Here is a 19859-nt window from a genome sequence, read left to right as displayed (position 1 = left end):
TTTGGTGTGCACCTCTGAAAAGGGAATGTGTACATCCATGCACAAATAAAACCAAAATAAGACCCCACAAGTCACATCATCCAAGGACAAGGAAAAACAGTTACAGAACCCGCAGGTAATCGGCAAGCCACACGCAGATTTCGCTGAATGCTGATCGATCGACCTGGCTCATCGGTTTGCAGCCTTGGACTCTCTGAGCCACAGGGCTGCCTGAAGCGAGACTTTGGGAACTACGACGGAGAGAGTCGAACCCTCGGACTCTCCTGGGGGGAGGGGGCGGCCAGACTGCCTTCTGCAGCGCCAGCCGGGGAGACGCAACTTGGGTTCTGAGCACGGTTCCTTCTTCGCCTCAGTGCACGACGCCCCTGGAGGCAGAGCCTGGAGATGGGCTGCTGTCCCCTGCAGAGGGGACATTCCCCCTGATCCACAGCCATGGTCTCCGTCATTCAAGGCCAGTGACCGGCCTCGAGACACGGGGGCGGGAGGTTGGCAGAGCGGCGAGGCCGGGGCCTCGGCGTCGGGCCCCAGTTTGGATGCGGGCTCGTGGCGTGCTTGGTGTGTACGGTGCAGCGTGGACATGGCTGAGCTTCGGATCCTGCATCCACGGGAACGTGGGCCAGTTCCCTCAACGCCCCAGGACGGAGCATCTGCGCGCTCACCCTGGGATCGGTCGGTGCCTGCCGCGGGCATGGCACCGTTCGCAAGCTGCCTGGCGTGTCACGTGTGGTGTGTGCCGGCCCAGGGCTGGTCCTGTTTATTGTAACTGCGGAGAGGAAGAAGCTACCTATGTTGGGCGAGGTAGAGGAGGGTTTTACAGTGTTGGCACTGTTGACCTTTGGGGCTGGGTCGCTCTCCGAGGTGTGACCGTCCTGTGTCCTGCAGAATGCTCAGAAGTGTCTCCGGCCTCACTAGGTGCCAGGAGCACGTCCCTCCCCCGGTTGTGACCACCCTGAATGTCCCTGGACATGGCCACAATATCCCGTGGGGGCAAACTTGCCCCCACTGGAGGCAAGAAACCTCGGAGGTAGGAAGACGGGTGAGAGCTGTGCGCTGCCCCTGCACGCTGAGAATGAGGACGAGAGCCTCAAACAATGGAGGACTGGAATCCCAGGGCGCGGGGCGGGCAGGGAAGGGCGTGGTGGGCTCTGGGATTCCCAGGTCGCCCGGTGGGAACACAGGACACGGTGGCCGTAGTTATTGGTATCAGTATTCAGAGCAGACGGTAAGGCGGGGAATGGGACCAGGGCTGGACTGGGAAGGAGTCCGATGGTCAGGCTAGCAGTCCAGGCTTTGTTTGGCCGGGCCTCCCGGGGTGTTCATGCTGCAGGGACGTGGCGGTGGTGGTGCTGCCGGGTGAAATAAGGAAGTTCTGACCCCTGCTAGAGCATGCATGGACCCTGAAAGTGTTATACTGAGTGAAGTAAGTCAGACACAAAAGGACACTTTGTGTATGCTTCCCCTTACCCGGGATTCCCAGAGCAGTGGAATTCATAGAGGCAGAAAGCAGAAGGGTGGTGGCCAGGACCTGGGAGGAGCCGAGAAGGAGAGTCGTGTTTCATGGGGGCAGAGGCGAACCTGGGAGAGAAGACCGTTTTAGGGATGGACGGTGTGGACGGCTGTGTGGAAATGTCAACGTCCCTCACACTACTGAGCCGTGCACCTCACAGGGGTTAAAATGAAAAATTTCACATTGTGCCTGTGTTTTCACGATTAGGAAGTACAGGACGCCCGTTCTGTTTGAACGTCAGATGAACCGATGAATGATTTTTTTTAGGATCAGCAGGTCCCGAGCATCGTGCAGGGCACGGCAGGAGTATGGCCCAGCATGCTCATTGCCGGCTACCCCGGGGAGAGTGCGTGACTCTCCAGGGAAAGTCCTCCCCCTTCCCAGAATGCACTGGTGAGCCTGATGGTTATACCGGCGAGCGGCAGTGGCCCCGATCCTCACAGCCAGGGGGGCAGAGAGCAGCGCCCACCGCGCGTTCCTGCAGGCCTGGGCCTGCGCGGACCCGCCCTTTCCTCTTGCCGCGTTCCCTGAGGACCGCCCCCAGGGCTGCCCCCCTGTGCTACCTGGCTGAACAGAGCCTGCCCGAGATGAAGCGGTGCTCAGAGGCTGCCTTTGCAGGGGCCCCGGAGCCCCACAAAGGGGCAGGGTTTCAAATCCCGGGTCCGGTATTGGTTAACGCCAGGAGGAGTGGAGGCCACGGTGCCTGGCGGAGATCCGCCCTCCGGCACCGAGGGCTCCGCAGCCCGCTACCCTTCTGGAAGGGGGTGGCTGAGGATGCTGTTTCCCTGGCACGTGCCAGCTCTGCAGATCAGGTCCCTGTGCAGGGCAGTCGGTGCGCAATGGCCGGCGGGCACAGAGACAGAGAGATCGCGTCCCCTGGCTCCAGGGAACAGCTCAGGGGCGCCACCCAGGTCTCCAGTTCCCTGTGGGATGGATGGATGGATGATGGGGGCCTCGGGGGCGACTCTATGGCAGCGCCCACCTTCTCCTTCCCCCTCCCCCTAGCCCTGCCTCTGTCCCTCCCTCCCAGGGGCGGTTTACAAGATCAAACCAGCTGAGGTCCCTGCAGGCCCGTCTCCACCCGGAGACTGCTGCTCCTGGGGCCAAACCCCGACAGTGGCCTCAGGAAGGAAAGGGGATTTTTTTTTTAAAGATTTTATTTATTTATTTTTAGGGAGGGAAGGGAGGGAGATAGAAAGATAGAGAGAGAGAGAAACATCAATGTGCGGTTGCTGGGGGTCATGGCCTGCAATCCAGGAATGTACCTGGCTGGGAATCGAACCTGGGATACTGTGGTTCCCAGCCCGTGCTCAATCCACTGAGCTATGCCAGCCAGGGCGGGATTTTTTTTTAAAGATTTTTTATTTATTATTTTTTAGAGAGGGAGGGGAGGGAGAGGGGGGGAGAGAGGGGAGAGAGAGAGAGAGAGAGAGAGAGAGAGAGAGAGAGAGAGAGAGAGAGGGAGGGAGAGAAACATCAATGTGTGGTTGCTGGGGGTCATGGCCTGTAACCCAGGCATGTACCCTGACTGGGAATCGAACCTGCGACACCTCGGCTCACAGCCTGCGCTCAATCCACTGAGCTACGCCAGCCAGGGGCAAGAAAGGGGATTTTTTAAAGTTGAAAGGCACACGGCAGAAAGTGCGGCAAGCTACGCGGAACGTTATGCCAACGCACGCGAAGCAGAACCGTGGGCATCTGCTCCTCCCAGGCCTTAGCGCCCCACGCTCTCCTGCGTGCGGTGTAGGGCGGAGCTTCTCAGCATGGCCCGGGGTCCGGGCGGGGCCCCGGCCCTTGCTGCGTTCACCGTCACACGGAGACGCTATGTGCATTTTTCTCTCATCCTCTCGCAGGTCAAGTGAGAGGAAAAAGCACATTGATAAAGTGTCAGAATTCACACCGCAACTAACTTCAAGACACTGTATCACCTGTCACGTCTGGGCCTAGGGTAAGGGTGCACATTACTGTTGGAATAAGTGATGAAAGTACTTCTTCCTCTCCAACCACGTGACCGTGTGGGGCTGGATCTCCCTCATCTCCGTCAACCGAAACAACATGTGGAAACATACTGCATGCAGAAGCAGGTATGAGACCCCAGCTGTCTTCCCTGAAGGTACAAATTAAAGACATTTGCCAAAACGTGTACTGTCATACCATAGTTTTGCCCCTTTTCCTGTTGGGAATAAATCAAATAGTTTGGTTGGAAACTATAAAAAAAACAGTAATTTTCATCCAAATATTATTTTTGGCAGCACGGAATGGGTTTGCTATTATTTTAAAATGAATTGATAACTAAATATTTTAAAGTCCTTAGTTTGAGTTTCTGATACGGTAAACATTGCTAGCTGTAACCCATGGAATAAATCCATTCTGGGGTCCTCGGTAATTTTTAAGAGTGTGAGGGGTTCTAGAGAATGAAATTTTGAAAATTGCTCCCTTTTTTCCTCATTATAGAAGGAATAGATGTTTCTTATAAAACACCCAGACAGCCAGCATATGAAAGGAGTAATAATCTATAATCCTATCATCAAGAAATACTCTTTCGGTGGTTCTCTCTTTCCATATCAATATCACGTGTATATTAGTGATTCTGAAATACTGTTTTGAAGCCAAGACATCCTTCTTTTAAGGCATTATTTACGGTGCCAAATATGTCATTTAAAATAGGGTCGGGAGCTCCTTTAAGAGGCTGCGCCCCAGATGAATGAATTACGGGCCACGTTGTACATTTCAGTGTCTGACGGAGTCTGCTGTTATTAACAAGAAGGATAAACATGTTTGTGGCAAGGTGATTGCCGTCACTTCCTCCATTTTTCTCCTACAAGCATTCTCCAGATGTTAACATGTCGGATCAAAGGGTAGCCGTGTTTAAGGGCATTTGTTCCATTGGTGGCCAAATCCCTCTCCAACTCGGTGGCCCTCCTCGAGGCCAAGGGCTGGGTCTCTGTCCTTCTCTTCGGCGCTGCCACAGAATGAGTGCATGGATCGGTGTGCCAGAGGGTCCGTTTCTTTGTATCCAAGGCACTAGCAGCTAAACAAAATTGTATTTGCTTAAGAAATATGGTCTCTCATCAGTGTTCTGTCTCGTAATTTCTTTCCCATCGATGACGTGAGGCTGAAATTGTTGGCACGTGTGTCTTGAACGCTGGTCTTTGTTCTTTGTCAACGGACAACACAATGGACTCTGGACACTCAGTTCCTTTCACCTCCAGGCATTTGGGCTCCTCACTCCTGAGCCCCCAGCACTCAGCCGGGGCAGAGGGAAGAAATAACCGGAGGGAGGGGCATGGTCTGAGCGATCGATCTTCCATGATGTCGTGGGAAGGAACAGTGTTTTTAAAATCTGGGATTAACTGCCCACGTTGCATAATCAGTGAACAGCATACGAAAAGATCACGGTTCTAACTTCTCATGAGAAACACAGGCGTTTGGCAAGATCCTCTCCTCACGATGGAGTGGGACTTGTTATTGGCGGTGCCCCTTCAAGGGACATGGGTCCCCCGGTTCACCTGGGTCCCCACCACTCCCCTCCCCCTACTCTGGCCCCGAGTTCCAGTCATAATTTATTATCTGTCCTTCCCCTCATGCTACCATTTTTCTTAGGGTAAATTTGAAAGAGTCACAAACTGTTTCTGATGCCCAGGTTTCTATCAAAAGGACAAAAGAGAAGAGTCCCATGTCTCCATGACAACGTGAAAGTATGCTTGGGAATGTAGGGCTACAAATGTTTCACGTGTTGCTAATACGATGTAATGTAACAGGTTACATATTTAATGTAATATATCACATTATCTAGAAACAGGGTTGAAGATAATTAATATGCACAGTGTGTCTATATTTAAAACAGCACATAGAATTTTTAAATCCAATACGAAACAATCGTTGTTGTTTTTTTTTTAAAGTCATCTAAACTCTGGAAAAATGCCTAGGCATCAAGCTTTTCTTACTGGTGGAGAGTTTACAACGAGGTGGGTAGTGGGTGCCCAGGGCCGTCCTGACCCCGGTAGGCGCGTGGGTGTGTGAGTCCCCACCGGGCTGCCGGGGGGGGGTTCATCTGTCTCGGTTTGCCATAGTGCCCATCCGCCGTGCCACCTGCATTATCACTCACATGTGTTCTCTACCCTGACTCACAACGTTACTGAACATATTAAAACAAATTGAACATGACTACCATAAACTAAAAAGTGGTATTATTTCCCACAAGTAAAAGATAGCATTAAAAAAATAATGCAACAAGGGTAAAGAAAGATTTTGCATTCCAGCTCGATTCTGTTGCCCACCCAAGACCCCCGTCTGAGCCCTGCTGACTGCTGAACGCCTTAAAGAAACGTCAGCATCAAATGAAGACTTTCTCCTTGACATAGTTAGAAACGTTAGTTCATAACTGAAAGAGAGTTGCCCTGGGCATAACTTTCTCAGTTGAGGATTTAACGTTATTTAAAAGCTTACTTTACCTACAAGGTAAGATTTTCTTCTCTATCACCACTGGTAAGTATTCCATAATTGGTGAAGTGTTATCCCAGTGCACTATTACTAATGTATTAATTGAATTGAAAATATCTTTATTACCACGTGGGTTACTTCCATCTACCAGCTACTGTGGCAACCTGTTATTGATTGAACGATTGTTGCACTGTGCTGTTTTTCTTCCGTCCTGACACAACCTTTTGAACTAACCTTTTACACTGATTTTCAATGGTCCCTACTCCCCACTTTACTGATTAGAAAAGAGATGCTTTGAGAAGACAGTTATCAAGGTTCTCATAAGTAGTATGTGATAGAACTGAAATTAAAATCCAGATCTGACATTACTTGTAACGGTTTGAGGTTGTTTTTCCTTCAATCCAACTCCCAACTCACTATGGTTTAACCCCTCAAGCCCCAGCATCCCCCAACTTCAGAAATCAACAGTGCACCCGCGGGCCAGGATAGGAAACTCCCTACAAGTGCTATTTCCCCTTAACAACAAAGGGAGGCGCGGTTTCAGTCACTGAGGGTAGATGTGAGCCACATGAAACCATATTTCTATGCAGCTGAATTCTGACTGCAGTTAGCAACTAGGCCATCTTTTGGGGAACAAAGGTTTAAAACAAGACAACTTATATTCTGAGCTAGGGTTAGTGTGGCTCGGGCCTTCTCCCCAGGGATGGATTTACAGAATTTTAGGGACCATTTACAGTGAGAGAAGACATGATTTCTTTGAATCCTAGAAGATGGAAACTCTGCATTAGCTGCCTGTTAAAGGCATCTGTCCATCCATCATCTATCTGTCCATCCAATCATCCATCCATCCATCCATTCATCCAGTCATCCATCCATCTGTCCATCCATTCATCCATCCATGCAGCCATTCATTCATTCATTCATTCATCCATCCATCCATCCATCCGCTCTTCCTTTCTCCCTTCCAACACTTACCAAGCACGGACTTGCCTGGTACTGTATTAAGTGCTAGGACTACAAAAGGATACGAACATAAAAAGAGTCTAGTTTCTGTCTGGGCCACAGACTAACAGGGAGAAAGAAGTATATATAAACTGAAAACAAAAAAAGTGTTCAAATAGCAGTCAACAAAGGGGGAAATGAGCCTGGAGGAGGAGATGCCCCACCTCAGCCCAGGGTGGGGAGCAAGACTTCCCCAAACAAACCCCTTCTGCGTGAGAGCTGAATAACAAAGAGGCATCAGTTAGGGAGAGCCGGGGTGCAGCCGGCTGGAGGATGGTACTTGTAGCACCGAGAGCCGCATGTGCAAAGGCCTGGCACGCACACCAAGCCTCTCGCAGTACAAGGCTGGCACGGAAGGCCCGGGTTTCAGGTCCTGCGGGGACGGCCTCGCCCTCAGCTGATCTTCCTGAGTGTTCAGATTCTCGCTTGGGCTCTCTCCGCCTAAGGACTTGGATTTCCCTGCGTGTTTGCATTCTGATGTTGGCTGACTCTCGGTCAATATTGTCTCAGTTCGTTTGGCACCAGGATGAAGTGCCACAGTATTACTCAGAGCAATTAACCTTTAGTGTTCAGCCCAGCGTATCTGCTGTCTCCCCGTCGGACGAGAGGCTGGGCTCTTCTCCAGCCCGTGTCTCCTGGCCCGGGGCTGCCTGTTGGTAGGCATGCACTCCAGAGCTATTTTGCCTACAGACAAACGCGGCGGAGGCTCTCTCTCACGTCTGAGGCTAAAACCAATGTCTGTTTCCTTCACATTTTTGCAAAGGACACGATGTTACAGCAGAACAGTGCATATCGGGGTTGTCTGCGGGCAAGCCGGACCTGTCACTCCCCCAAACACTCTGGTGCCCGGCCTTGCTTTCATCTGTACGCTTACGAAAAAGCAGACTTGGACTTGGAAAGCCGGTGCGACCTTGGGCCGGTTACCCAACTTCTCTGGGCTTCCGTTTTCTCCACCTGTAATAACGAGGATGCTAGTGGTATCTCCCTCACGGCATTTTTATGAAGATTAAGGAAGTTAATATTTGAAGTGTTCGGAACAGTTCCTGGCATAGAGCAAACATATAAATGATCTCTTTAATGCAATAAAAATAGCTATGGGATTGGGGCTGTGGTTGGGAGCAAAGGTGCAGGAGGGAGGCAGATCTGGGTTGTCGTGTGAGTTCTGCCACCGCGTAGCTGGGCAGCCTTGGGCAAGTGACTTGGCATCTCTGGTGCTCCGTGTCGTCACTGCGAAAATGAGAATAATGACAGTCCCCCCCCTTTTGGGATTGTGAGGGTTTGGAATGAGACAGCACACACAGCGTTTTCGGTGCCATGCTGGCATAAAATAAGTAATGGTCCTCTTGTTTAATGCTATTATTATTCCTCACCGTAAGCCCCGAGTTGGCCAAAATAAAGAATAAAGAAAAAAAATCAGGCGTGTGAAAGCAAAGAGAACCTCCATGTCCTTGCAATTCCAACCACCTGCCCATCCTCGGGCACCTACCACGTGACAGGGATCTCTGTGGGGACCGAGGGGGCCCGGACTCATCTGGGCCACAGGGGATATTAGTCTTCCTTTATAAACGTGGGTCCTGAGTCTTGGTGACCTGTTCAAGGTGACCCAAGAACTTGAGTGACAAGGACAGCATTTAAGCGCCATCTGCATGTCGTTCAACTGTCCCCGTCCCCTGGCGGTGCAGGAGCCAGCCTGACCTGGCTTTGAACTCCGTCTTTGCCGTTTGCCGCGAGACCGGTCGTGAGGCCCTTCACTGCGTTCAGCCTCAGATCCCTCCACTGTGGACACGAAGAACAATCGTAGCTACTATCCGGGCTTTGGTGAAGTTTGAGCACATCAGGGCAGGGAGGGCCAGCCACGTGGTGCCTGGCACACAGCGCTGAATCAGTACCTGCCGTGATGAACTTTGTAAGTAGTGGTGTTTCCTAGTCACGATGCAGCACCTGCCCACCGCTACCTGAAGCAAGCTCCCGAAGGAAGGGAGAGGAGAGGCTCTTCGCGCAGCGGGGCCACCGGTGTTCTCGCCCTGCCGTGGCGTCGGGGGTGACTCATGGATTGCCGCCGTTTCCTAGTAGTCGGGTGTTTGTCGCCTCTCAGTCGCGGTGTGTAAACTTTCACAGGAGGACACCGCCTTGTCTGAACGCCGGGACAGCTGTGCGAAGGGCAGGTGGACGCGGAGCTCCTCCCGCAGACCCACGCCCTCGCCACCGTGCGTTCCTTTCCCCAAGAGCAGCTCTGGGTCCCTGACAATGTCTGCGAAGAGGAACACGGTATCTTAGTGACCGATCACCCCCTCATCGGCTGTTCTCCCCCTGGGGCTGTGGAAGCAGAAGACAGCGGCCAGAAGCCCAGAGAGCCCTCGGGTCGGGGCCAACACGAGACAGAGGGCCCAGGCCAATGAGGACAATTCAAGGAACGCTGCGCGCTGGCAAGATCGGTTGCCAAGGCCAAGGGGTGTGTATGTAGGGGGGGAGGGGCTGGACGGCGGGAAAACCCACGGGCAGCCCCAGCAGGCCCGGAGAAAAGGCGAGCAGCGTACAGCTCGGTGCTGTAAGATGAACTGTGACTTTCCTGCCTGGCGTCCCCACTGGCCGAACCCAACAGGAAGCCCCAGGGCAGAGCGCTGCGCCCGCTGAGTGTGGACACAGTGCGCACAGGTGGGCCTTGGGGGCCAGAGCGCGGGCGCGGGGGTGGGGGTGGGAAGTAGCGGGGGTGGGGTGGGGTGGGGGACGGTGCCCCGGGAGGGGAGAGCTAAGCCGTTACCTGAGCTGGGAGGCGCTGGAGAAGCTGGTCCTGTGAGGCCAGTTGTGTTCCGGACCGACGGTTGAGTTGGCAACTCAAGGTGCCAATTACATTTGGGCGAAACTTCTAAAACCAGGGTAGCAGGCTGCGTCCCCGTGCCGGAACCACCGCAGCTCTCCCAGGAAAGAAGGTTGCGAAGCCCAGGTAACAGAATGACTGACTCGAGCAAACTAGATCTTATTGTTGGCCTTGGACGAACCTTTCCTCCATTCTCTCTGCCTACAGGTGACTCTTTCGTTGGCGCACACGCAGCCCGGAAAACACGCGGGGGAGGGGGTGCCCCTGCAGCTGACGGCTCATGCGGGCTCCCGTTTCAAGGTTGGGGGCCCCTGTGTTCCCACCTGTGGAACTGTACGCCTGCCAGCATGCCAATTGTGTGTGTACCCATCCCCGCTAATGTGGGTAGTACCTGTTAGTAATCATTAAAGCTAATAATAAATAATTCTGTAAACTAGAAAGATCAAAATAAAGTTGTTGTTTTGGTGAACATTTAGCTACATTCCTTTGGGGGAAAAAGAAACTCAGTAAATGGTAACTTTTAAAAAGCAGTTGCTGCCAGATTAGCACAAGCAAGGTAACAGTGAGTGATGGGGAAAATGTAAGAATCTCGAAGGGTCTATTTATAATTTATGGTCATTAGTCCCATGTTTTCCCCTTGTCCCCAGTTCAAGCGAATGACTAGGCTTTTAACGTTCTTGCCTTGGGGGAATTTCTTTTTTCTTTTCTTTTTTTTTTTAAGATTTTATTTATTTATTTTTAGAGAGGGAAGGAAGGGAGAAAGAGAGAGAGAAACATCAATGTGAGGTTGCTGGGGGCTGTGGCCTGCAACCCAGGCATGTGCCCTGACTGGGAATCGAACCTGCGACACTTTGGTTCGCAGCCTGCGCTCAATCCACTGAGCTACGCCAGCCAGGGCTGGAATTTCTTCTAGAAGGGCAGAAGCCGCCGCTCTGAGGTCGCTTGCTAAGACCTTGGTAATTTTCTAGAATCTTTGATGTCCCTTTTCTTTCATCCCAAAACTTTTCTTGTTGCCTTCCGATATCTCAGGGACCCTGGGAAACTTTCTTCATCCGTCTTTAACCCGACGAAGGATGAGACATGCCCTCGTTTCCGAGCATTTCTGCTTCACGACAAGAGGGGAACTAGACGGTCTGGAGTAAGAGTGTCCTCCTCTCTGTCCGCTTGGAATCGTCTTCATTGGTCCTGCGAATCATTTGAGATTTTTTTCATGACCACTCTTCTACTAGACAGCGGGTGCCTTGAGGTCTGGAGCCACACCTCAGGAATCTTGGCCGCGTCATTGCCCAGCCCCCTCTGGAACATGCTAAGTGGCAATAAAAGCTTGTGGAATTCCCTGGAAAGGTTTTTTTGAAGAGTCGTGTTTGGGACACAGGGGGACCCGAAGACCTATTACCCAAACCCTGTAAACTTGATGTGACATTTCTTGGATCTGAATGTGGCGGAAGAAGTTTCCATTTATTACATCAGGGAATTCGTCGGGAGTTCAGGTCCCTTTGGAAATCACACGCTCGGAGGAGCAAAGACCTTCTGACTGGAACGGGGCCACAGCCGCACGCCCACCAGCTGTCCTCTGTCCGCCGAATTCCTCACTCTGCGCTTGAGGCTGCCTCCCTGCCTTCCATCTATCCATCCGTCTGTCCCTCTGTGACCCACCCAGTCTGTCTAGTGCTTCACAGGGGACATGCACCAGAGTCTTATTGCATTTCATCCTCACAGAAACCCTGTAGGCGGCATTGGAGCCTTTCAAACTTTTCTGATGGTCACTTACAATTCAGACAGACGTTTTCCTCGAGGACCCTGCTCAGAGACACGCCCACGCACGTGTACACACACGTGTACCTGGAAAAACGCTTAGACTTGCTTTATGTGAGCCATGCTGCTCCAGTCACACTCCCCGGTAGTCTGGCGCGTGTGAAAACTGTGCGTTGGAGCCGCAGTGTCGATTTCCTGAGTCCGTGGAGGGCTCTTAGCTCCCCGCGCTCACAGCCGCGCAGCTCAGGGGGTTCATGCAGGTCCCGGAGGAGGTCTGGGGAAACCCGCTGACCAGAGTCCAGACCCTGGACTCTCCCGGTGCCTGAGTGCCCACCTCGAAGCTGGGATGTCCCCCCACTCAGTGCGCCTCCTGGGGACAGGAGCGCCCGGCTTGCTTGGTGAGGGACCGCTGTCCAGCCCCTGCCACCGCTCCGCCAACTCTGTGGTTCTCAGCCCGGGCCGCACACCGGCGCCCGGGATGAATTTCCATAGGTGTCGGGCAGGCCTGGGTCCAGGGGCGTTGTATTATTTTTAAGGCCACTCTGGCCATTTCCACGTGCATGGAGGGTGGGGGTCCCTGGGGTGGGGGGCGTGCCAGGCCCCCTACTCCCGACTTTGCCGGGGGCTGAGACTGCCGTCCTGCGGATGTGCTGGGACAGCGGTCACCAGGGAGGGTCATGGAAGCGAGTGAGCGGACAGAACCCAGTCTTGTATCGTTCCAGCACAGCAGCGTCGCCCCCGTCTTCCCAGCCGGCTCCCCGGCACCCGCGCCACCGGGTAAGCCGCGGCGGGAGACCTGCGGAGCGCGCCTGCCCCGGCTGGCCTGGGACCTCCGCCGTCTCCCTGGAGAGAACAATGCCCCCATTGAACGAGCTCTGTAGCGTGAGTCGGAATGTGCTCGAGCAACTCGGGCTTTTCTGTTTGTGAACAATTATTTGAACACGCCGGGTCCTGAGGGCCTCCTGCCCATTGGAGGGCTGCCTTGTTTTCCTACCGATAGAGCCCGTCAGGCCCAGAGAATACGGTCAAGCTGCGTTTTCCTCTGCCGAGGAGGCTGATGAGTGTACACGTTCTAAGCGGTTTCTCCGCAGGAATGATTTAGTTTTGGAGCGGGAGACCGTCCTTCACGGGTGGTGGTGGTGGTGGGGGGTCCACCCATACCAGGCAGCGCCCATGTCCTTCGGGGGGTGGGCAGCGTTTGCTCCCCAGTTCTCGGGGGGAATTGCGTGTTTCCTCACGTGGGAAAAGTGTGCAGCCTCTTACCAGCGTCAACCCCCAACCCACGTATTTAGAAAGTATCTGATGAGACCCCCCCTACTGATCTCACGGCCTGAAAATGCCCCCGTTCCCGCTGAGTGGTGCAAGGACTTCAGGGGACCCATGTAACGGCTTTTTTAAAAACGTCATTGTGTTTATTGGGGTGACACTGGGTAATAAAGTTATACAGGGTTCAAGCGTACAATTCTGTGACACATCCTCTGTGTGTCGTACGGTGTGTTCACCACCTCGGGTCCCGTCTCTTTCTGTCACCGTATATGTGGCCCTCTTTACCCGTTTCTACCCTGCCCTTCCCTCTGGGAATCACAGGGCCCATAAAGAACACCAGTTTTTGCACGCGCTTGCTTTAATGCCATGCTTTGCATTTCTGCTCGAACACAGTACTTGTCTGTGTCTATGCGTTTGTGTGTGTCTTGTTGGCTTATTTGTTGCTTTTGGTTTTACATCCCTCGTATGAGTGAACTCACAGGGCTCTCCACTGCTTTCCGTCTGACTTATTTCGGTAGGCATGGCGTTTTCAAGGTCCATCCGTGTTGTCGCGAAGGGCGGTCCTTCGTCTTTTCTCGGGGCCGAGGAGTACTCCACTGCATGTATGCACGATACCGCCTCTCTCCAGTCTGCCATCCAAGGATGCACCGAGAATAGTGCTGCAGTGAACACAGGGGTGCATGCATCTTTATGAGTACATGTTTTGAAAATGTTCAGGCAGATACCCAGAAGAGGGGTTTCCGGTCACATGGTAACTCTGTTTATAACTGGGCACAGCCTCCGTGTGCCCTGTTAAAGGGGTAGCAGAGTTCTGTCTTCCAAAGGGGGGTGGGTTGCATCCTTAAGGAAGACGAGAAAGTGCAAGACTGATGACCAGCTTTGAGGTTCATGGTTCTTCATTCAAAAAAGACGCAGTGTCCTGCCTCCTAAGAGCAATTTAATATTGACATTGATTGGATACGGGGCATCTTGTCAAATTCTGATGTGGAGTAGCTCATTTAATCCCAATAATGAGCATATCAAGTAGGAAATGCTACTAACCCCACTTTTCAGGTGACAAGACCAGGGGTCAGTGAGGGCATCACCTGCCCTGCACCACAGGACCTACAGACGTCATTGCCAAGAGAGGAACACGGGACCCAGGCTACTGAAGACCCAGTCACTTCTCCCCAAAACACGTGGGGCGTCACGGGTGGGGAGCAGGGTGCCTTGAGGCGTGACACAAATGGATTCTGGATATTTCAAATTAATTAATCAAACAATCAATACAGCAAGTGATATTATACACAGTTTGACAGATATGATTATTTGGGACAAGGACAAATAACTAAATGTATAGATTACAGGAAAAGAATTGAGTAAATAATAATCCAGGCAGTTCGTGTTAAAAATGTTAATAGCTTCTTTGAATAACTGGGAAATAATTTCTAATTGGTAGAATAGACAATGTGGTGTACCCCTTGATTATGTATATTTTTAATGAGTTAAGTTCATTTAAAAAACATTTACTTATTTATTTAGAGAAAGGGGGAGGGAGGGAGAAAGAGAGGGAGACATCAATGTGTGGTTGCTTCTTGTGCACCCCCAACCAGGGAGCTGGCCTGCAACCCAGGCATGTGACCCAATGGGGAATCGAACCAATGACCCTTTGCTTCACAGTCTGGTACTCAATCCACTGAGCTATACCAGCTAGGGAAAGTGACTTAAGTTCTTGTTGCTAGAGCCATAGTCCCCAGATAGAACACAGTGCTCAAGCTCAGGCATTCCACCCTCAGTAAATGCTACTGAAAGTGCCGTGTGGCCTAAGGGACACGAGTGACTTTGTTGATCTGTCACCAAGCTGCTGTGTGACCAACCCAATTGGCAGGTCCCTTCGCCGTTCTGTGCTTTCTGCTGTGTTCTTTTTATAAAATAAAGGGTATGGGAATGTTTGGATCTAAAGCATTTTTCAGTGCCAACTTTGTGGGAGGGCATATCCTTATGGGACACTTTTCTCCAGTTTTTTTTTCTTTTCAGGGGAGAGCGCAAAGGCTGCCCCCCACTTTCCCAAATTACGCAGTTGCGTTTCCCACATTTGGGGAAATCGCAGGGGTCAGCACGTGTGGAGTGCAATGGAGAAGCCTCACCCTGGAAAAACCACCCTCGTGATCACTGTCTCTCCCCTGCCAGGTAAGTGTCTCTCCAGCTATTTTTTTGAGGGGACCCAGCAGGGAGCTCTGGAGACAGAAGGTTTGTGTGGTCACCACCTTTCGCTGTGTGACGCTAAGCCAGTTTCTTACATTCCTGCTCCTCTGAGTCCCAAAGGAAGCCCGGAGCCGAACGGGTCATACCCATAAATGTTTTGCTGACTTGCCGACGCCTGAGAGGCGAGGAGGATGGTGGGTACTGTCTAGGACGTATTGTGTCTGCCAAGATTAATTTGCAAGGAGCCATTTGCAAGATTGATTCGCAAGTGCCCAGCACTCTGGACACCCTGTGCACTTCCTGAGACAACCAGCAGGTGGTGGCGTTGCATTTTATTTTAGATGGTCAGGACCTGGTGCTCTACCAGCGGAGGGGTTTTGTGACACAATAAATAGTACCCCCACCCCACTCTCCGACCCCGCGCTTCTCCTCCCTCTCCTCCTCCTCCTTTTTTTAAAAACCAACGCTACGAATCATTAGCCTCGGGAATAAATAAGGGCGATCTTTGTTACTGGATGCCATAGAAATATCAGGAAAGGTCCCGATAGAGCGAAATGACAGCATCACTAGCCTCACCCCAGGGACTTGAAAGCAATGCACAGTGTTCAGCCCCACCCCAGCAGGGCCGAAGGGGAAACTCGGGGTGGGGGTGGGGGTGAGGGTGGGGGTGGGATGGGGAAGTCTACGTTGCGGGGAGGGGCCCAGCACCGAGCGTTCTCAGGAGCCCCCCCTCCCATTCCCGCGCCCTGGGGTGGGAGAACTTCCGTGCTGGGCACAGCAGAAGCCAGGTCTCCCTTTTAATGCCCAGGGTGAGTCGGTAGAGAGGGGGCCTCTGGTGAGTCCAGGGACCCGCAGTTTCGAGTCCCAGGCGGGAGTCTCACACCCAGAGGGGCTGGGGCAGGATTTGCATTTTCACCAGATGGGGGTGGGGGGGGGTCTGAACCACTTCTTTCTCTTTCCTTTCTCTTCCTCCTCGCCTCCCCTGTCCGATGCTGTGACCGCTTTCTATTTTACTTTCCCGGCACCAGTTCTGACTGTGAACCCTGTAGCTCAGCGGCTAAGGAGGAGAAAGGAAAACCCGCAGGACGGACAGAAAGGACTTTCCCGGTCGTGCTCTGGAAGGATCGCTGGAGAGCTGCGGCCCGCACGGGACACCTGCACTGACCTCATTGTGCCGGCAGGGGGCGGTGGGCCGCTGAGTGTGAGCGGCAGTCAGTCCCCGACACCCTCGGAAGCCAGGATGGGAATGTCTTGGCAGGCGGGGCAGGGGTGTTCAACAGAGTTCTCCATTCCGGCGTCTGGCGTGGGCCTGAGAATTTCTCTTTCTAACAAGTTCCCAGATGCTGGCGGCTGCTGCTCCAGGGCCACCCCTTGAGAACCAGATACAAACTTCCGACTCTAACCACCCTGGGGATGCTGAGATGCGAGAATAGACTGCCCACAGGTGAAACAGAACCGGGGAAGCAGAGAGAGAACAGACACACAGAGAGAGGAAGATGGAGAGGAAAGTGAAGGAAGACCTCCCCCCCTTGGATTTCTAGATGTTTCTTAAGCGCCACCCTTGCTGTGAGGCCTTGGGACTTGGACGCTTCTCCTCTAAGGATCCCCCACCCCTCTTGGCCTGCAGCTCCGAGCACAGGCTGCCCTGTGTCCACTCGGAAGCAGAAACTTCCTCTGGCTGCTAGGAGATGAAACCTGATTGGTCGGCATTGTGTTCTTCTTTGCAATGATTGGTCGTAGCAAATCAGGGCCCTGTGGAGCAACCAATGGCAGAGTCAAAACGCAGTGATTCAGAAGTTTATTATTTCAAGGTGTGAGCACAGGGTGTGGCTCAAATAATGCCCCTTTTTTTATTACAAAAAATCTTTTATTGCCAAATCATAAGCATCTAATTCTGTAACATAATGCTATCACACTCAAGCACGCCATAGGACATTTTAAATGAGATGCTCAAATTAAACTTATACATTATTACACCCCTATTATTACCCTACCAACCACACTCACGCAGGCCGGCCTTCTTCTGCCAGGCCCCCGTGTATGAGAGACAGTGAAGTAACCACAGACTAGTAACAAGAAGGCTGTTACCTTCCCCAGGCCAAAGGCAACAGGAGAGTCATAACTCGATTTAGGAGAGAGTTGAGTAGGGGGCCCTGGGGGGGAGCAGGGAGCTTTGGTTCAAGTTCACAGCCAGCCTGAGGTCAGGCCCAGGGAGGACGTCAGGGAAGTTTTCTCATTTCTCTGCCTCACCACTGTCTTCTCTCCATCTGGTTTTCTGCTGGGAACCCCCACTGGCTGAAACCAGTCAGGGCCAAAGGGAGGCCTGAAATCCTCACGGGTAGGTCATCCTTACAGGCCGTCCTCACTGCTCTCCAAAGGGTGTCGACGAGCAGGATGTGGTTCTGGGAAGCAAATGGAAGACATCCGGGCTCATTGGTCTAGGGGTGAGCAGGTGACCCAGTCTGGCCAATGAGATGCATGGGAAAGTCTTCCGGGTGCTTCGGGGGAAGATTTCCTTTCCTGACTGTTATAGAAGAAAGGCACTTCCCCTTCATTCCTGCTTGGGATGCTATCGATGTTCTTCTTGGGTTTCTGCAGCCACTTTGTGACTATGAGGGGAATGGGACGAGAACTGCAGTGAGTGTGTAGGTGAGGTCTGCAAGGTGGAGCAGGGGTGAGGAGGATGAGGCAGGGTCTTGCTTGAACATCTCCTGCTTTCGTCCACGTGGGATTCATCTCTGCGTCCTCTCTGCCTGCTGGTCCCTGTTTGCTCCCCACTGCAGCACTTGGGGTGGTGGCCAAGCAAACCTTACATGTGCCTTCCGCCCTTGACTGTGAATTTCCTCACTGCTGTGGAGAATTCTAAGTAGAACATCTGGAGTCATAATGACGTTATTTTTTGGTGGCAGATGGTGTTTCTTACATTCTTGCCAGACTGTGACTTCTGGACTAAACCCCACGGGGCATGATTTAGTAGGGTTACATTGTATAGTGTCAACCGCCACCACCAGCATCACGGCAGAAGGGAGAACCCAGTTCATAATGGATTTCCCATGATGCAGACTGTGCCTTGTGGCGAAAGAGCGTGGCCTTTGTGTCGTGTGGACCTGGGGCCAAATCCTGGGAACCTTGCTGCCCAGCTGTGTCCTTAGGTACTTTACTTGACTTCTCTGGGAAAATTGAGGTGTTATTATATGAGGGTTAACTGTGTGTCGTACGTCCTCACTCAAAAACCCACTGATGACCCTCAAAAGACATTTCCTTCTTTCTCTACCTCCAGTTCCCTTCTCATTAAAGGGACAATGATGCCCCAAGACCAGCCTTGGGGCTGCACAATGGATAAAATCAAAAACCCCAAAGGTAGCCCTGGCTGGTGTGGCTCAGTGGATTGAGTGCTGGCCTGTAAACCAAAGGGTCGCCGGTTCGATTCCCAGTCAGGACACATACCTGGGTTGTGGGCCAGGTCCCCAGTAGGGGGCACTTGAGAAGCAACCACACATTGATGTTTCTCTCCCTCTCTTTCTCCCTCCCTTCCTCTCTAAAAATAAATAAGTAAAAACCCCAAAGGTGAGGGGAGTGCACTGGCTCAGCAGCAGAAGCGATGGGAGCGGCCATATTTGTGCTGAGTGAGTGGATCGAGAATGAACGAGACCAGTTGCACCCTGTGGTGCCTGTCACGTGGATAGGCGTGCAAAGATGAGAGTGAGCGGACTTGCTGAAGGTCCCTGGCAGGCAGGCGACTCCAAAGGAAACAGGATGGGCACCTGGCACCTGCTGAGCTTTCCGGGGACACCTGGCTGGTGGGCATGGTCTGTTTTCCTCCTTCAGGGAGGTGGGTGGTGGGGCTGGCTGCGCGGCCAGCTCTGATTTCTGATAAGGGATGCCCTCTGGCAGGACTGTGGTGCCTCTCCAGGCAGGGTCACTGAGTAGTCAATCATCACTTCCAGGTCACTGGGGTCACAGAGGGCACAGGTGGTATGTCTCCACCTGGGCAGGTGTGGCCCTGTGGTGTGGAGCCAATCATCTCCAGGCTCTTCTGGACCCTATTACAAATCCCTATTTGGGGCTCCCCTCTTGGCTGCACCCTGTTACACTTCTGTGCCACGATGGTGCTGAGGACTGCCTGAGGAGAGGGCAGTGGTACAGCTTAGGTGTTCCCTGGAATGCAAAGAGTGGGATTTTGGAGCAAGAGCCAGACTGTGCCTTTAACTTTCATGAAACTTGAAACAGACTTACTCTCCCCGAGCCTTTCTCCCTCCTGGAAATTGAGAAGATCTTACCCTCCCCTTGGCAGAATAATGAATAAACAACTGGAAAGTCCTTTGCTTCTCCTGGAGTAAACCCTCCCCACCATCACCGACTCAACAGGTGCAGTTGGTTTGCTGCGGCACACACAACGACCAGAGCTCTCCACGAGGCCGTTGCCAGCTCGCTCTGCTGCGTTTCTTGTTAAACCTCAGTGAGCTCATCTGCAAAATGGGGATAATAACCTCCAGGCTGTAAGAACGGAATCAGTGATTGAAGTCACTGAGTTCAGTGCTTCGTAGGCACTCGGCAGGCGGTGACTGATCTCCTTGGTGCAGAAGGGCAGGGAGAAGGTGGTTGCCTCTAATCAAGGGTCCTGAGCTCTGTAAGACATGTAACTTTTTGCGGGGGGTGGGGAGGGGGTGTGCAGTGGAAGAAAGTCCTCCGGAAATGGACAGCAGCAGGAACTTGCATGGTAGCGGCGGGAGCACGAAGTGCAGGTGACCATTTTGGGAAGCAGCTCGGCCAGGTGTGCTGCAGGTGAGGGCGGGCATCTCTGGGACCTGGAGGTCCCACAGGGCCCCGGAGGAGCCCCCCTCCTGCACGAGGAGACGTGCACACGATGTGGGCAGCAGGGGC

At 52.7% G+C, this 19859-nt stretch overlaps 1 long non-coding RNA gene and 1 other non-coding gene across 2 annotated transcripts; one reads left to right on the top strand and one right to left on the bottom strand.

Annotated features, from left to right (window-relative positions):
- The first annotated feature begins 899 nt into the window (after positions 1 to 899).
- LOC123815186 lies at positions 900 to 16718 on the top strand. Its single transcript, XR_006785033.1, has 4 exons — positions 900 to 1024; positions 3361 to 3591; positions 14808 to 14960; positions 16004 to 16718. It is a non-coding gene; the product is annotated as an uncharacterized LOC123815186 (long non-coding RNA).
- On the bottom strand, positions 14805 to 14968 carry LOC123815423. The gene has a single exon (XR_006785089.1). It is a non-coding gene; the product is annotated as a U1 spliceosomal RNA (small nuclear RNA).
- Positions 16719 to 19859: the final 3141 nt, after the last annotated feature.

The sequence above is a fragment of the Phyllostomus hastatus genome, unplaced genomic scaffold, assembly GCF_019186645.2.
Source record: "Phyllostomus hastatus isolate PE091 unplaced genomic scaffold, TTU_PhHast_1.1 phas_contig_17, whole genome shotgun sequence".
NCBI lineage: Eukaryota > Metazoa > Chordata > Mammalia > Chiroptera > Phyllostomidae > Phyllostomus > Phyllostomus hastatus.
Note: the sequence above shows the minus strand (reverse complement) of the source record. Positions and strands in the feature narration are given on the sequence as shown.